Source organism: Suncus etruscus, chromosome X, assembly GCF_024139225.1.
Source record: "Suncus etruscus isolate mSunEtr1 chromosome X, mSunEtr1.pri.cur, whole genome shotgun sequence".
NCBI classification, from domain to species: Eukaryota; Metazoa; Chordata; class Mammalia; order Eulipotyphla; family Soricidae; genus Suncus; species Suncus etruscus.
Window position 1 is genome coordinate 9947970 of NC_064868.1, and position 13735 is coordinate 9961704.

Here is a 13735-nt window from a genome sequence, read left to right on the forward strand (position 1 = left end):
GTGCTATCTCTCCGTCAGCTGGCCATTTTTAATTCATCTTACTCAATCTTTGGGCTCCCGTGGCTTTCTGTTTTTTTTTTTTGTTTGTTTGTTTTTGGTTTTTGGGCCACACCCGGCGGTGCTCAGGGGTTACTCCTGGCTGTCTGCTCAGAAATAGCTCCTGGCAGGCACGGGGGACCATATGGGACACCAGGATTCGAACCAACCACCTTTGGTCCTGGATCGGCTGCTTGCAAGGCAAACGCCGCTGTGCTATCTCTCCGGGCCCTCAAAAAATTATTTAAAGAAAATGCACCACATACTGATCATATTATATTTGTTTTTAGATAAGTGAAACTAAAGTTATTGAAACAGGAAATAAAAAATGAGAGAGAAGAGAAAAAAGAAAGTAAAAAGAAGTACAGTATCAATCTCATTTGTGAAATTATTGTATTACCAATGAAGTCATTAATATAATGGAAGAAGGTTAGTAAACTCTTATTGTTATATGTCTAGTATGTAAAATTGTGATGCTCCATTAGGGATAACAGCATCAAACAAATGAAGTTGCCCAGAAATTCAAAGCTACAATACTACAAATTTTAGGGTCTCCTGGAAGAAGGCCCAGTTCAAACATGGCAACTGAGTTTGTTATGGGTGTACCTGGAGTGTGGTCAGATTAGCATTCCACAAGGAATAGTAGAGGGTCAGTGATGAAGCAGGCCAACAGTGATTCTGGGTGATGGAAGCAGCAAGCATAGCTTCAGTCTCATCCCACCCTCCCCTCCTGGGATGGCCAGTTTTGTGCTATGTGGGCCGTTATAGCCATAATCTCTCTCTCTCTCTCTCTCTCTCTCTCTCTCTCTCTCTCTCTCTCTCTCTCTCTCTCTCTCTCTCTCGTTTTGGATCACACCCGACAGCGCTCAGGGTTTACTCCTGGCTTTACACTCAGAAATCTCTCCTGGCAGGCTTGAATGGCCATATGGGATGCCAGGATTCGAACCACTGTCCTTCTGCATGCAAAGCAAACGCTTTACCACCATACTATCTCTCTGGCTCACAGTTTACATTCGTGTTCAAGAAAAGAATGACTATGGAGCAGGTCAGGTTCAAACATGGCGACTGTGTTTGTGGGTGTAGTTATAGCTGTCAGGCTTTCCTGGAAGACGGAAGGTATGGGGGAAAGTGCCCACATCCACTCCAAAATGAAAAAAAAAAGCCCTGGTGATATCAGCCCAATAATCTGTGTACCAGAATAGTCTTTTTTTAAAATAATTTTTATTGTGACCAACATGAATTACTAATCTTTCACAGTAATATTTAAGGTACATAGTGACATTGAATCAGAGGTATTCCCACCACCAGCGTTGTCCTTGCTCCACCCCATTCCCAGCATCCCCTTCCTTTGCCCTTTAGACTGCTAGGACAACTGGTCCTCTCTGTGTATAGCTTGTTAAAGATTAGGTATCGATTCTGTTGTCTTTGACTTTGGGTTTGGTATTTAAGTCTGATCATTTTTTATTTCTACTCAATGTTCATATGACTGTTTGGTATCATTTTTCCCCCTCAACTTATGAGGCAGAACAACATATTTCAAGGTATGTGGTTCTGTTTGGAAAAAAGAAGAAAAAACAAAAAGAAAACAAACAAACATCAGGAGGAGTCTGTCTAGAAGTTATATCAATTTAAAAAGAAGAAAGGGAAAAAAGAAGAAAAGCATAACAAAAAAACCCAAAACCAAAAACAAACAACAAAATAGACAAAACAAAAAAAAATCAAACAAAAAACCAAAACCAGCATCTACAAAATAGCACCCCAGCAACAAATACAACAACCAAACAATAACCATGGGAACAAAAGAAAAAATAAGAAAAGAAAAGAAAAAAGGAAGGAATGAAAAGGAAGGAGGGTGGACTGGTGTGGCAAGGTGGTTTTTGTTTTTGTTTTTTTTTGCATAGGCACAGTAACTATTTGGGAAATTAGCAAAGGAATTCCCTTGGCCTAAGAGATACAAGATTTCTCTGCCTTTGACCCATACTGTCATGGGAATAACTACAGGCTCCATACATGCTCCAAGAACATTTTATGGTGCAGGAAACTTTCCATTCAGTTGTGGATGATAGAATCAGGCCTCTAACTAGATATTTTGGCATTTGCACAAGTCATAGGATGAAGCCTAATATAGAGTCTTTCTTTATGGTTCTAGCAGTTCTGTTCCATCACTGTTGTTGTAATCAGTCTTCTATAATTGGTGGTCTTGGTTTTTCACATATCCTAGGACGAAGCCTAGGATAGAGTCTCATTATGTTCCAGAAGATATGCTCAGGCACAGTTTTCAAAGTGAGACCTCTGGAATTAGAGATCTTGATTATTGTACAAATCCTAGGCTGACGCCTATGCTAGAGACTTTCTTATTGGTCCCAGGATAAGTTCTGCCCAGTCATGGTTGTCAAAGTCAGTCTTCTGTAGTTAGCAATTTGGTTTTTGCCAGAGTAGTCTTCTTAAGAGAAAGAGAGCTTTTGGTGATGAGAAAGCCCAGTCTCGATCCCAGGTTTTAGGGAACTGAGGGGCCCTTTTTTCTTCCATTTACTACACCAGCTGCTCTCTGGTGCAGTACCCTCTACAATAAAGAAAATGCTAGCAATGTGGTTCATTTAAAAATGCCCAGTAGCCACATTAGACAGTGAAAACATAGAGGTAAAATTAAATTCAGTAATAGATTTTAACAGTATACATTTAGGACAGGCATACCTAATTTTTTTAAAAAATATGGAATGCTTCACAAATTTGCTTGTCATCCTTGCTCAGGGGCCATGCTAATCTTCTCTGAGGCATACCTCATTTTAGTGTGGCCTCCACCCCATTGTGCTTCACAGAGGTTGGGGTTTCTTTTGTTTGTTTTTGGGTCACACCCATGGTGCTCAGGGGTTATTCCTGGCTCTGCACTCAGAAATTGCTCCTGGCAAGCATGGGGGACCATATGGGATGCCAGGATTCAAACCACAGTCCTTCCTGGATCAGCTGCTTGCAAGGCAAACGCCTTACCACTGTGCTATCTCTCTAGCCCAACAGAGTGCTTTTTATAAAAGGAAGGTTTATGACAATTCTGAGTCAAGTGAGTGTACAGCTGCCTTGTTCAACGGACTCAGGGCTGGGGTGCTTGAGGGACCATGTGCTACTGAGAATCAGGCCAGGCATCCTGGATGTACAAAGCCTAAGCTCCAGCCCTTTGAACCATCGCCTAGTTCAGAAAAAGCAACTTTGAAAGAAAGACACATGGGTCATTCACTTCCTCCAACAGGTTCTACGTCAGCTTTGCAGTCTACAAGCCTGCTAAATAGTGGCTTTGAACCCTGTGCTCAGAGAATTCATTCTGATGTGAAGGGCAGATAGGAAGAAATTTTCACTCGAATAATTGTGGAGTCCAGAATGCTGGGGTTGGAGACGAGCCTGGTGTCTTACAGGGTTAGTGATAACATGTGTCTGAAGCTTCCTGTGGAACCCAGAGAAGCTGCACACCCATGTGAACTTGTTCAAGAGCAATTTGCTTCAGTCTAGGTTCGAATTGGCTAAAATCATGCGATTTTGACATGTGTGTGAAGGTGTTCTATAATAATAGTAATAATAATAATAAAGCTTTTAGCTGTTGCAGGAACAGTGGGAGATGCAGTCATGCTATATTGTTGGGAATTTATTAAATTCGTAAATTGCACTCAAAGCCTTTCTCATAGCCCTCCTGATGCCTGATTACTTATTCCTTGATAATAAGCGATTGAATATTTGTACAATTCTTTTCTAATCTAAAACAGAATGATAGCAGTTTTGGAAACCTGTGGGTGGGGAGCCCTTAATACTAATGACCCCATCAAAGTAGTCTTAAAATGTCAATTAACAAAGGCAAACCATAATTGTGGAGCAGCAAAGCCTTTAAGTGGCTACGTAAATGGTATTTCTTAACTTGGAGATTCGGTTTAATATTCATCTGCATTTGTTTAAAATTTAGGGAGTTATCTGGGTCTTTGATCTCAACATCACATTTTAATTCGAACTACTGTTCTTTAAGTAAGACTCCCAATTATATACTTATGTATATTATATGGGGATTTTTTTTGGTGGGAGAGGCATATCTGGTTTTACTGGGGGTTAATCTCAGCACAATTTAGGGGCTCATATGGAGCTAAGGGTTGAGCCTGGGGCTCCTACCTGCAAAGCATGCGTTTGGGCCAGTGAGCAAATACTCTGGTTCTAGAATGCATTCTTAGTAATCGTGTATATATAATGTTACTTCTATCTTTATTGATGAACAAAATACAGCTTTCCCCATTATCCAAAAATAGAGTGTTACCAGGAAACATTTTGTGAGGTGAAATAATATAAAGCAAAGAGGTACTTATTATTCCTTTATATGGAAAATTTTGTAGCATTCGCAAGCCCCCTCCAAATCACGCAATTCCCTTACAATAGCCTGAACATAGAGTAAAAACAGGAATTTTCTGATAAATGCAAATTCTATAAACAGCAGTTGCGGGAGAAGGTGCAGAGTGGGTCATCCCCATTGCTCAGAGCACTGCTGCTTCTAGAATACCTAGCACAAGGCCAGTATTCTGCATTTGTTTTGCTTCTTTACTCTTTATGTGGCCAAAGTCAAAATCATATCTGCTTTAGGTTTCCTCCAGAGAGTAGACATAGACACTAATGCTGGCCTTTTGTTGTGTAGTAGTGTAATAATGAACTTTTGAAAGTGAGAAAAAGAGAGAGAAAGAAAATGAATCGTGACCTGTCTACGAACAAGAAAACCTTAATTTCTGGTTGGTGTCTTGCAAAACTGGGACACCCTGGCTGGAGAGATAGCACAGCGGTAGGACGTTTGCCTTGCACGTGGCCAACCCAGGATGGAGCTGGGTTCGATTACCAACATCCCATATGGTCCCCTTAGTCTGCCAGGAGAGTGATTTCTGAGTGCAGAACCAGGAGTAACCCCTGAACGCTGCCAGGTGTGCCCCCCCCAAAAGCTGGGACATCCAAAGTCTCAAGCCACTTACATTAAAAAAAATGCTTCCATTTTATTATTTTTTTAAATGAGACTAAATTTTCCAACACGGAATCCTGGCCCAGTGAAGCCTAAGTCAGGGGCTTCCTTGGATAATTAGTGAGTTCAGTGAAACAGGAGGGAGTCTCCAGTGCTTCATAGGCTCCTCTGGGTAGAGGTGTGGTGGAAATTGCACATTTCATTTTCCCTGGTTCACTTTGGAGCCATGGAATCTAAGCTGGCAATTTTGGAACTGTCCATTATGGACTGGATATCTTCCAGATCTTAGAGAAACAGCCCAGTTTCAACTGAGTTCAACTCAGGCAGACAGAGCAGGCTCAAAGTTAAAATCGTGTGTACCTTGGAATGTCATGTGGAGGGACAACATGACAAACCTTCTACGTATATTCATGTTTTTATTTATTTGCTTCACTTGTGATTATTTTCTTCCTCAGTTGCAGCTTCACTCTTGTGCTACTTAGAAACCCAGGAAGGCGACCCTTCGAGGTTAACCCCAAACAAATAGCAACCAGTTATCGCACCAACAAAATCCAACAAAATGGGTTTATTTGGAGACAAGAGCAGTAAAACACAATTTGGAAAGTGCAGGCTCATGGCAAAGCATGCACAGCTTTCTTTTAGAGCAGAGGCTGGAGGCCACTTATCTAGATCTTTGGGGGCTGTTGTAACCCCAAAATTCAATGGAGGACTCTGGGAGTTGGCATGTGGTCGCTTCTCATTTGTTGGCTTATGGCATTCTCTAATGTTTACAGCATTCTTGCAGCATTCAGCTGTGACTGGGCAAAGAGAACCTGCAAAGGGAAGCAGCCTCATGGCTCATTGCTCTTGGAGATGCAAGTTGGTTCCTCAAGTTGTCTAATTGCGGGTACCTCTGAGTATGTTTTTATTTTTTTAATTTTGGGTCACACTGGTCTTGCTCATGGGTTACTGCTGGCCCTGCACTTAGGAATCACTCCTGGCAGTGCTGAGGGAACCATGTGAGGTTCCGGGAATTGAACCTGGGTCAGTGCATGCAAGACAGACTCCTTAACCATTATACTATCGCTCAGGCCCCTGAGTGTACTTTAAAAAAAATTCAGGTAATTTATTTATTGTAAACAAGATTATCCTTGTATTACACTCATCTGGCTATGTCACATACTCTGTCTTCCGCATCAACTAGCAAAAAAACTTCTTTGAAAAAGTCCAAGATAACTAATAATTTAGTTTTCTTCACAAATAACTTTGACAAAGCTGTTGAGTAAATTGCAGTACTGTGGATAGTATGTGCCTGCTGGTATTGTGAGTTTGTGTGTGTGTGTGTGTGTGTGTGTGTGTGTTTGCGCGCACGTGAGTATGTGTTTGTGAGACTCACTGATTTTTTTAAAAAAATTTAATTTTCACAGGAGTTACATTACAGAATTTAAGCCCTAGACTGGAGAAATAACACAGAGGTTAAAGCACTTGCCTTGCATGCAGTCAACTGGGGTTTGATCCCCACCATCCCACGTGGTCTCCTGAACCCACCAGGCGTGACTCCTGAGTGTAAAGTCAGGAGTAAACCCTGAACACCACCAGGTGTGACACCAAACCCAGGATAAACAAAATTCCAAAAATAAGGCTGGTTGGAAAGACCAAACTGCTGAACTGTGAGAAAATACATTGTGCCTATAAATTGGTAACCCTTCAAGATCATATATTTATTGTTCCAGACATAAGATTCTCTGTAGCTATAAGTCCTTTGATGTGGGGGAAAAGTGAAGTGAGTCAATCTGGTGGCATACATGCATCCTAGTAGAAAATATCTACTCTTCCCTTCTGTTCCTGCTCTTTCTTTGGTTACTATTGTGAAAACAGGGGGACGGGTGGCAGGCCCCTTCACACACTTGGTTGGGGGGATCACATACTTTTTAGCTGTGGTGCATGTTCATACCTACCTGTGTGTTGGAGATTGCACTCTGTTGGGCATGGAAGGCTCAGACAGAGGAGTGTGTTTGTGTGTGTGTATTTGTGTGGCACTATGATTTGATTGACAATGTCATGCTTAGAAGGCAGATACTACTTGTTACAAAAAATTTTATCAAAGCACTGTGATGTACAATAGTGTTAACGATGGTTTGTGCATCCATCATTCCAACACTGAACCCATCACTAGAAAGCCTGCTTCTTTCCAGCAAGGTACCAAAGGTCTCTCCTGTTTAAACACACCCTCTTCCACCACTATTGTAAACTCAGTTCTGTGGACCATCTTTCCTCTGGTTCCCCAAAGGTCCTTCGCCCCTCCCTTTGCCCTGTCCAAGAGACAGATCTAAAAGTGACCTTGTACAAGAGAGAAAATGTAGCTGCTGAATAAAATTTTGAGGCTTTTTTTGTTGAATCTTACTCAACTTTTAGAAATCCCATTTTATGATAGTAATCAAAGACAAAGAGGTAAAATGATGAATCACATGTAATATTGCTATATGGAAAGTAGCCCGAGTATAAATCATTTATATGTAAAATAGATATATGAAATACAAAAGCAATTTATTGAGGGAAGTTGGGGATATTAAGAGTTATCTTTGGGGAATATGGATGAGGTGGTTTTTTTTTCTTTTTCTAATTTCCTTTATTTTTTAAGTCATCCAGAATGAGTCAGTATATGTTTAACTTTTGCTATTTATTTTATTTATTTTTAAAAATCTCCATAAAAACACCCCAAAACCTTCATTACAGAAGAGTTTAGTTCATCTTGCATCCTTGTTCATAGTCAGCCCAGAACTCTGACTCATAAAGTTCCTTCCCCCCATTCTTGAAAAACTGTTGTTCCCTATAATATTCTCAGTGTTGTTATGTGCATGCTTGTATTATTTACATCAAGGGCATTGTACTATGATTTTTATTAGGCTTTTTATTGTTTGTTATTCAATCCCATGTTTAAAACCTCATTAGATTATGTACATTTTAGCTTATTGCTTGGGACTGCCATCCATCTAATATTCCTTAATCTTTATCCATTACATCTGATTACATATTTTTACCTTCCCTCATGCCCCCACCTCCAACTTTTCTTTCTTTCATTTTGTACTTCAGTCACATCTGGCAGTGCTTGGGATATTTCTGGCTCTGTGCTCAGGAACAACTGCTAGCAATACTCTGGGGACCATTTGCAGTGCCCGGATTTTATTTTAGAGAGGCCACACCTGGCCTACCGTATTTTCTGGCGTATAAGACCATTTTTGAAACAAAAAAAAGTCAACCGAAAATCGGGGGTCGTCTTCTACGTCGAGTATATCCCAAAAATGTTTCAATATGCCGCTAAACAAAAATTGTCTGAATATTGCCACAAAACGAATTTTCCTACTTGATCCTGCAACAATCACTGCAAGGCTGCTCGGACCGCCTCTCTAACTCAGCCAATCCAAGCAGGCTTTTTATGCATGCAAATTAGACAATGTTCTGGACCCAGATTGGCCAGAGTCAGAGAGGAAGTCTATTACAGTATAACCTTTGAACCTTTGCTTGTTGTGATTGGCTCACTATGGTACATACAGTTGCAGCACAGGAACGTTCTGTCTGATACAGCGAATATAGGCCTAAACCTATGTTTTAACTGCAAAATTAGGGGGTCATCTTATATGCCCAGTCATCTTATACAATTCCTGGCTGTACTAGAAAATTACTCCTGACGATGCTTGGGGGCTATATGGGATACCGAGATTAAACCAGGTTGGTCGCTTATAAGACCTACCTGCTGTGCTGTCTCTATGGCACCAATGCTGGGACTTTTGAATTAGAGTTGGTGAGATTCAAGGCAAGTGTTTTAACCCTGTACAACCTTTCTGGCCACTATTTGCTCATTTCTTGACTTTGTGTGTTCACCTTCTACAATACCACAAACAAGCTGTAAAGAATATTCCTGAACACATAATGTAATGAGTTTCTCTGGAATACACATAACAGGAATGAAATTGCTGGACAGTAGGAGATAGCTGGCTGACCTGAGCTAAGACTTTGCAGATTGTTTTCCTACCTGCCCACACTTTTATCAGCCTATCAGGCGTGTACCAGGCATCTGTTTCCTGTCTCCATACATACTTCTCCTCTGACATTTCCTATAAGTGGAATTATGTACCTGACATCTTTTGAGCTGGCTTTCATTTAGTATAATGTCTCAGGATTCATGCATTGATGCAGCATCTGTCTGTATTTTCATCATTCCTTTTTATCGCTGTATATGATTCTATAGTATGACTAGGCCACGTTTGTTTCTCCATTCCTCAATTGATAGATATTTGAATTGTTTCCCCTTTTCAGCTACCATGAACATATGTGTATGCACGTTTATTTCTCTTGGATACTTACTTAGGAGGGGAATTGCTGGGTCACGTAATAACTATCCTTAACGTTTGGGAGGACTTTCTGATTTTTTTCTTGCTTATATGTTTCCTTGTATTTGTAGTTATACCTTAAATCAAAATATCTTCTAATTTTCCCCATCTATTAAATCGTCACTAAATAGAAATTCTTGATTTTTATGTAGCTAAATACATCAAGTATAATGAAGTTGACCCCCTATCCCATATTTTCCTCATATTCCTCTTAGAACTTTCACAGCTAGGTCTTTAATTTACTAACGTTTTTCAATAAAAGCTTCTTATGTGCTCTTTGTTAGTGTAATTGCTAGGTGTATAGCTTTTATTTGTTTATTTATTGTGCAACATCTGGCAATGCTCAGGGCTTACTCCTGGCTCTGCACTCAGGGATCACTCCTGGCAAGGCTCAGCCCCTAATTTTTTGATTATTTGGGTCACAACTGGCAGTGTTCAGGGGCTTAGATATATATTTTTTAAATAGTAAAACCAGTATGGAACTTTTTTTTTTTTTTTTTTTGGTTTTTGGGCCACACCCGTTTGACGCTCAGGGGTTACTCCTGGCTATACGCTCAGAAATCACTCCTGGCTTGGGGGGACTATATGGGACGCCAGGGGATCGAACCTCGGTCCATCCTACACTAGCGCTTGCGAGGCAGACACCTTACCTCTAGCGCCACCTTCCCGGCCCCATGGAACATATTTTATAGTAAACTTTTATCAGCTAACATCCTCAAGTATCAAAGCAATAGAATGAATCGGTTTTTATTTAGTTATCTGAAGTATTTATTTATCATAATAAGTATTTATTATTTAGTTAGTTTTTATTTAGTTATCTGAAGCTTCTGTGTGGGGCTGTTTGCAAGATGTTGTTTTCTCATAGCAGAGCATCAGGTTCCAAGAAAGTACATGAGTATAAGTGTAAGAGGCATGAAGCTAAGATGCAAGATTTTTTATAACTCAGCCTTGGAAGTTCTAGAACAGTAGATAGTCCAGTTCTATTTGTAAAGCAAAGCATTAAAACCACCCTAGAATCAAGAAATAATGGAAACTCTGCTGCTAATGAAAGAAGTAGCAAATGATCAGTAATAATTTTTGACTCACATCAGTGGATTTTTGAAATAGATTCTTTCTAGGGATGATGACCTTATTATGTGTGTGCTGGATGAAGTCCAGCATATGGGGTTGCTGGTTACAAACCCTGTCTTTGTTTCCTATTTCCATGAGACCCTTTGAACCCAAGATCTCTTGCTCCTATGCAGGGAGATTTACTGTCACCTACTTGCACCTATGCAGGGAGATTTACTGTCACCTCCCACCAGGTCAACTCGTGTTTCTTGACATTTCAGTCCATATTCTGTTTGGTGCCTTAGAGATTCCTAGAAAGCTAAGTAGCTAAAGCTCTTTGCCAGGTGACTCCTGGTGGGGTTAGGGGACCATATGAAATGCTGGAGATTGAACCTGCATCAGCCAAGTACCTTACTCTCTATTGTATTGTGTGCTATTGCTCTGGGTCAGAGACTACGATTTTGAGTCAACGAATATTTTTTATTGTATTTTAGGCAGCTACCTGTATTCTGTAGGGTGGCAGAATTTTACAAAATGGGTGCAGGGTCTTAGGTGCTTGCCTTCCATGTTACCAACCATAGTTCAATTACCAGCACAGCACATGGTTCATTGAGCACTACTAGTGTCTCCCCACCCCCATGTTTTTTTCCATTTCTGAGCAAAGAGCCAGGTGCAAGCCCTGAGTGTCACTGGGTATGGCCCAGAAACTTACTAACTAACTAACTGTATTCTTTTTTGTTTTTGTTTTTGGGCCACACCTGGTGACCCCCAGGGGTTACTCCTGGCTTGGGGGACCATATTCTCCCCCCTTTTTAATGTGTGCATAGTAAGGTGTATCTGTGTGTGCGTGTGTTTGCATGTGCACACATGGATCTACATATAAACTAAAGGATAGACTACAGTATTCAGTTACTATTTTGTTTTCCCACAGCAGGAAAAAATAAGTGTTAAGCAAGGAAAAGCAGTGTTAGACTCCTGCTGTGGTAATGCTTCCTATCTCCATGGGTTATAAAAACAAGAATTTTTTTATTTATAGGTTTGTAGGTGTTGGCCACTCTGTGAATATTGACTATTATCTGTAGATTTGTTTTTGGTCTACTAGAGGTTGCTTAGGGCATCTTCTTCCCATGACCAATAGCAGATGTGTAGAAGAGGTTGATCCAAACCATGTGTGTACTATTAAGATTTTGCTTTGGTTGCTTAAGCAAACAATGTGGCAAAACTTCAGATAATTGCAGGCTGGGAGGGTCTTCTCACAGTAAAAACCCTGATGGTGGAGAAGGAGGAAAGAACTGGAAACAAATAGTCCATCTCACCATACTCCCTCTTGGTTAAATGCATTTCCTTTTTATTCTTTTCTTCTTTCCTTTTTTTGGGGGGTGGTGGTGTTTGGGCCATACCCAACAGTGGTCAGGGCTTCCTTTTGACTCTGATGCCCGGGTCACTCCTGGCAGTGCTCAGGAAACAGTATGAGGATTGAATTGTGATCAGCTGAATACAAGGCAAGAGCTTTAACCTCTCCCTCCAGCCCTATATTTCTATTTGGTCAGATTGGTGTCCCTAAACGGAACTGTAGAGGGTCAGTGATGAAGCAGGGCCATCGAGTAAATGGTGATTGTGACTCATGGAGGAGGCAGCAGGTGTAGCTTGGCAGGGTAGGGGCTTAACCCACTCTCTCCTCCCAAGATGGTCAGCTTTCTGTTGCGTGGACTGGTGTGCCCATGACCTATCATGGCTTGGTTTACATCTCATCTGAGAAAAGAGTGAGTCTATGGATCTGGCCCCGTTCTAACGTAGCAACTGCATTTACGGACATAGTTATCCATTGGTAACTTATTTTGCCATGAGAATACCTGCAAGTTTAAGGAGTAGGACCGAAGTCTTACAAAGTAACTCTGGATTCAGACCAGGACTGATCTTACTTCATTGTGTAGAAGAAATCCATGGTTTAAGAATTGCCAACATCAATGTTCTCTGTATGTTGTACCCATGCAGATTTGTATGACTTCGACTTCAGAGAAGTTGTATGACTCAAAGGCACTGGCAGGTCAAATGTTTCTGTCCAGACCTGTAGTCTGCCATTTGTAAGTATTCTCATGAAAGAGAATTTTTTGTGTTTGTGTAAATACACTTGAGTCATCATATATCACGCAAATTATATTGATTAATGCACTTTTCTTTACTTCCTTTTGCTTGCTGTATTTATAGATCACATTACTTATAATTGTTGGACAACATAATATGGACCAGATGGCTTCATTATTCAGCATTTCACATTTTGAATTTCAAATGTTGTGTTGGATTGCCTGTCAGTGGACAGCTGTGTCCCAGAGGGGACCATGAGGCCAGACTGAATTCAGAGCACTTGGCTCAAATATCACAGACTTGGAGCATTGTTGTGGGGTTGAGGTTGGGAGATCCTTGCATTGCTCTCAGTGCCCGCTTCTGGAGAACTCCTCCTGAGGTATAGAGGGAGACGGGCCACATCTGGACAGAAAAAAAATCACAACCAGGTGGCTCTACAGGCCCAGGCTCCTGTCAAGAACCTAGGGGAGGAATGTGAGAACAGGAGTTGGAGACATTTACTCTTGACTAAAGAAATAATTCTAACATAGAGGGACTGGGATGAAGAGCGCAATGGTTGAGTTATCTGGAACTCTCGCCTACTTGTAGTCTTCTTTAAGATTCTGATTACTGTGCAGGAGGGATTGCTCAGCAATGGAGCCAGGCTAATCTCAGGGAATAGAGTGAAACTTGGAGTGGGAGAGTGGGAAATTCACCTATTTGTGATGGAGAGACATTCGGACAAGGGTACAAAGGAGAGCAGAAAGGTGGCTGGAAGCCCTATGTGCTCACATCTGTCCTTGCTTTGCAAGTTCTTCAATGGTGGCACAATCTATAAATACTCATAAAATGCTCAGGACGCCTGGGCTCCTGGTGGTCAATGAGTGGGTCTTTTCCTCTGGAGAAGTTGGGAGCGAATCAGTGCCCTCACAGCTGAACAACACATCCTCATCACAGACCCATAGCTCTGGGAATAAGTCTGAATTGGATTGAATTTGGAGCTGTTCAGACAGTAACTGTTCTTAGAATTGGTGATCTTTTCTCTCTGGCCTTCTAGGTGCCAAGGGTCATCTCTGAAATGGGTGGAGAAAGGGAAACTAAGGAGGTGGGGAGAAGGTCTTCCTAAATGCTGTTAAATCTCTTTTGAGTTGGGGCTAGAGCAGCATCGCAAGCAGTAAGGCATATGCTTTCCCACGCTAGCCTAGGACGGACCGCTGTTCGATCCTCTCAGCATCCCATATGG

General features: G+C 41.2%; 1 pseudogene; it reads right to left on the reverse strand.

Moving 5' to 3' along the window:
• Positions 1 to 2742: 2742 nt before the first annotated feature.
• Positions 2743 to 2858, reverse strand: LOC126000390 (uncharacterized; annotated as a pseudogene).
• Between the last annotated feature and the right edge of the window lie 10877 nt (positions 2859 to 13735).